Genomic DNA, 5,000 nt, shown 5'->3' on the forward strand with positions numbered 1-5,000 from the left:
GACACAGATCTGCCACAACCTTGGAATCGGAGCGCCGCCTGTCATGACCCACAAGTGCATCCTGACGTGACAAATCGGACGATCCCGCAGGCATCCACTTACGATAATCACTATCAACGAACCTGCCGCGCCCCCCCCCCCAAATACACCTTTCCCTACAACAATGTGTACCTTAACCTAAGCTATATTGTACCTTACCCTAAGCTATATTGTCCCTTAACCTAACCTCCGTTGTGCCTTAACCTAACCTCCGTTGTGCCTTAACCTAACCTACGTTGTCCCTTAACCTAACCTACGTTGTCCCTTAACCTAACCTACGTTGTGCCTTAACCTAACCTACGTTGTGCCTTAACCTAACCTACGTTGTGCCTTAACCTAACCTACGTTGTGCCTTAACCTAACCTACGTTGTGCCTTAACCTAACCTACGTTGTGCCTTAACCTAACCTACGTTGTGCCTTAACCTAACCTACGTTGTGCCTTAACCTAACCTACGTTGTGCCTTAACCTAACCTACGTTGTGCCTTAACCTAACCTACGTTGTGCCTTAACCTAACCTACGTTGTGCCTTAACCTAACCTACATTGTCCCTTAACCTAACCTACATTGTCCCTTAACCTAACCTACGTTGTCCCTTAACCTAACCTACGTTGTCCCTTAACCTAACCTACGTTGTGCCTTAACCTAACCTACGTTGTGCCTTAACCTAACCTAGGTTGTGCATTAACCTAACCTACGTTGTGCATTAACCTAACCTACGTTGTGCCTTAACCTAACCTACATTGTCCCTTAAACTAACCTACATTGTCCCTTAACCTAACCTACATTGTCCCTTAACCTAACCTACATTGTCCCTTAACCTAACCTACGTTGTGCCTTAACCTAACCTACGTTGTGCCTTAACCTAACCTACATTGTGCCTTAACCTAACCTACATTGTGCCCTAACTTAACCTACATTGTGCCTTAACCTAACCCATGTTGTGCCTTACCCTAACCCATGTTGTGCCTTAACCTAACCCATGTTGTGCCTTAACCTAACCTATGTTGTGCCTTAACCTAACCCATGTTGTGCCTTAACCTAACCCATGTTGTGCCTTAACCTAACCCATGTTGTGCCTTAACCTAACCCATGTTGTGCCTTAACCTAACCCATGTTGTGCCTTAACCTAACCCATGTTGCGCCTTAACCCAACCCATGTTGCGCCTTAACCCAACCCATGTTGCGCCTTAACCCAACCCATGTTGCGCCGTAACCCAACCCATGTTGCGCCGTAACCCAACCCATGTTGCGCCGTAACCCAACCCATGTTGCGCCGTAACCCAACCCATGTTGCGCCGTAACCCAACCCATGTTGCGCCGTAACCCAACCCATGTTGCGCCGTAACCCAACCCATGTTGCGCCGTAACCCAACCCATGTTGCGCCGTAACGTAACCTAAATTGCGCCGTAACGTAACCTAAATTGCGCCGTAACGTAACCTAAATTGCGCCGTAACCTAAACTATATTGCGCCTTAACCTTACGCACGTTGTCGCTTAACCTGCTCTGTAATTGTTATGCGACTCGTTAAAGTAGTGTAGTGTTGCCTAACTGCAACCCTCGCAATATAGTTCGCTACTCGCACTGCCCGGTCCCCTGTGTATCGCGTCATGTTAAACACCCTGCAGGTGTTGCTGACTTTCCACATGCTCCTGTTATACACTGTAATGTGGATAGCAGCGGGACGTACATCCCCCCCCTCTTCCCCCCTGCCTTCGCAAGCTCGTCGGTGAGAAGTGTGCATGTTCAATGCCCTTCGCATGCCGAAGTACTCAGCCTACGTTGTGGTACGGCCTGTCACCTGTCCGCGGATGTACGCAAAACCCACAAACTGTACTGCACATTGGTCCGTATGTACTGAATGATACATCGTGGCACATGTGTGACCGTACGACGACTGCGCCTAGCAACGGCGGACCATACAGTCCAAATATTGTGCACGCAGCTACGTGTCGTCTCCCTTTAGGAGCTGGATTGCAGTGTGGTACGCCATACAGACGTGTGGGAGGAACGGACGCCCTGGATGGCGATCAGCATGAGCAGTCTGTTGATGTAGTGGAGCGTGTATTCGGACGTAGTCGTCTCTTCTCACACACTGTGATAGCATGTTGCACCGCGTTCCACATCTGCGACATGCTGCAGAGGCCGGCTGACAGTCGTTCGCGCAATGGACACCGCATACGTACGGGGGCTACCTTCCACGTGTTCTCTAGGCGTGCACATGTTGATGCGTCTATGTGGGCAGACGTAGTGTGTTGTGACACCTGACACAGGCATGCAATACTCGTTGCAAATGGCGATGGACGTCTACGTTTGCTGGTGACGTTACGCAAATGAACAACTGGTAACCCGTTGTGGTGCGGTTGTTCTCGCTAGAGGTGAATCAGTGTTGGCGACGATCGGTCGAGCTATTAACCGGTTGTTTCATGGATACCCACCATGCCCACGAACGTGAAAAGGGACCCACCATGCCCACGAACGTGAAAGGGGATCTGGGTGTGAGGCGATACGCGGCGGTGGCTGGGTGGGACCGTCCCCGGCCGGTGAGGGGGGGCCGCCCGGCGTGCTGGCAGCGCGGTGCGTGGGCGCACGCGCTACAGCCGGCTGGTGGGGGCGGCCAGTGGCAGGCGCGCCGGCCGACGGACGCGGCAGGCGGCGCAGCTGCGCGCCGGCGCCCCCTGCTCGCGGCGCCTTGCGGCCAAAGTAGGTCCTCGCGGGCCCGGTGCGAAGCGCGGTGGCCATCTGCAGTGTGCTGGTCCGATTGAGGACTGTGTGCGCTGAGGATGCGCCGCCGCCCGGCGCTCGGCGCCGCGACGCCGTCTGCTGCTCGGTCGCCCCAGCGGTTCTCGCAGGTGGTTTGTATCGCAGCTGTGCGGACGTGTTGGCGCGTGCGCTGTGCTGGGAGAGTTCGCTTCGGCACCCAAGTGGGGCTTTTGTCCTTCTGTGGCGCTGGCGTTGGAGCTGCCGGTCACCGTAGGTGGCGCGTGTTGTCTCCCGCCGGCAATGCCACGACAGCACGCTCCCGGGCCTCTGTCGGCAGCGGCAAGCTCAGTTGGGAGCACGGGTGGTCGCACCTAAAGCGTCTACTCGCCTAACTCCGGGCGATTGCGCCTCTCTCGAACCCGACCAAGTACTTAGGACGGCGCTGCGCGCCGCCGGGACCTGAGAGGGTTTCGAGGTGTGTTGTGCAGGGGAGCTCAGCCTCCTCCTGTTTGCAGAATAATTGAGCGGACGCTTGCGTGTTCGCGCGGGCCCCCGGGACACACTCCCGGGCGGCCGGCTGCTCAGCTCTAGTTGACGCAGCTCCCTGGTTGATCCTGCCAGTAGTCATATGCTTGTCTCAAAGATTAAGCCATGCATGTCTCAGTACAAGCCGCATTAAGGTGAAACCGCGAATGGCTCATTAAATCAGTTATGGTTCCTTAGATCGTACCCACGTTACTTGGATAACTGTGGTAATTCTAGAGCTAATACATGCAAACAGAGTCCCGACCAGAGATGGAAGGGACGCTTTTATTAGATCAAAACCAATCGGTCGGCTCGTCCGGTCCGTTTGCCTTGGTGACTCTGAATAACTTTGGGCTGATCGCACGGTCCTCGTACCGGCGACGCATCTTTCAAATGTCTGCCTTATCAACTGTCGATGGTAGGTTCTGCGCCTACCATGGTTGTAACGGGTAACGGGGAATCAGGGTTCGATTCCGGAGAGGGAGCCTGAGAAACGGCTACCACATCCAAGGAAGGCAGCAGGCGCGCAAATTACCCACTCCCGGCACGGGGAGGTAGTGACGAAAAATAACGATACGGGACTCATCCGAGGCCCCGTAATCGGAATGAGTACACTTTAAATCCTTTAACGAGTATCTATTGGAGGGCAAGTCTGGTGCCAGCAGCCGCGGTAATTCCAGCTCCAATAGCGTATATTAAAGTTGTTGCGGTTAAAAAGCTCGTAGTTGGATTTGTGTCCCACGCTGTTGGTTCACCGCCCGTCGGTGTTTAACTGGCATGTATCGTGGGACGTCCTGCCGGTGGGGCGAGCCGAAGGCGTGCGACCGCCTCGTGCGTGCTCGTGCGTCCCGAGGCGGACCCCGTTGAAATCCTACCAGGGTGCTCTTTATTGAGTGTCTCGGTGGGCCGGCACGTTTACTTTGAACAAATTAGAGTGCTTAAAGCAGGCAAGCCCGCCTGAATACTGTGTGCATGGAATAATGGAATAGGACCTCGGTTCTATTTTGTTGGTTTTCGGAACCCGAGGTAATGATTAATAGGGACAGGCGGGGGCATTCGTATTGCGACGTTAGAGGTGAAATTCTTGGATCGTCGCAAGACGAACAGAAGCGAAAGCATTTGCCAAGTATGTTTTCATTAATCAAGAACGAAAGTTAGAGGTTCGAAGGCGATCAGATACCGCCCTAGTTCTAACCATAAACGATGCCAGCCAGCGATCCGCCGCAGTTCCTCCGATGACTCGGCGGGCAGCCTCCGGGAAACCAAAGCTTTTGGGTTCCGGGGGAAGTATGGTTGCAAAGCTGAAACTTAAAGGAATTGACGGAAGGGCACCACCAGGAGTGGAGCCTGCGGCTTAATTTGACTCAACACGGGAAACCTCACCAGGCCCGGACACCGGAAGGATTGACAGATTGATAGCTCTTTCTTGATTCGGTGGGTGGTGGTGCATGGCCGTTCTTAGTTGGTGGAGCGATTTGTCTGGTTAATTCCGATAACGAACGAGACTCTAGCCTGCTAACTAGTCGCGTGACATCCTTCGTGCTGTCAGCGATTACTTTTCTTCTTAGAGGGACAGGCGGCTTCTAGCCGCACGAGATTGAGCAATAACAGGTCTGTGATGCCCTTAGATGTTCTGGGCCGCACGCGCGCTACACTGAAGGAATCAGCGTGTCTTCCTAGGCCGAAAGGTCGGGGTAACCCGCTGAACCTCCTTCGTGCTAGGGATTGGGGC

General features: G+C 53.9%; 1 non-coding gene across 1 annotated transcript in view; it reads left to right on the forward strand.

Moving 5' to 3' along the window:
* The first annotated feature begins 3,344 nt into the window (after positions 1-3,344).
* LOC126417713 (small subunit ribosomal RNA) overlaps positions 3,345-5,000 on the forward strand; it is a 1,909-nt gene continuing 253 nt past the window's right edge. Inside the window, exon 1 of the ribosomal RNA XR_007575781.1 lies at positions 3,345-5,000. This exon is cut by the window's right edge and continues 253 nt beyond it. This is a non-coding gene — a ribosomal RNA (small subunit ribosomal RNA).

This window comes from Schistocerca serialis, chromosome 8 (assembly GCF_023864345.2).
Source record: "Schistocerca serialis cubense isolate TAMUIC-IGC-003099 chromosome 8, iqSchSeri2.2, whole genome shotgun sequence".
Classification (NCBI taxonomy): domain Eukaryota; kingdom Metazoa; phylum Arthropoda; class Insecta; order Orthoptera; family Acrididae; genus Schistocerca; species Schistocerca serialis.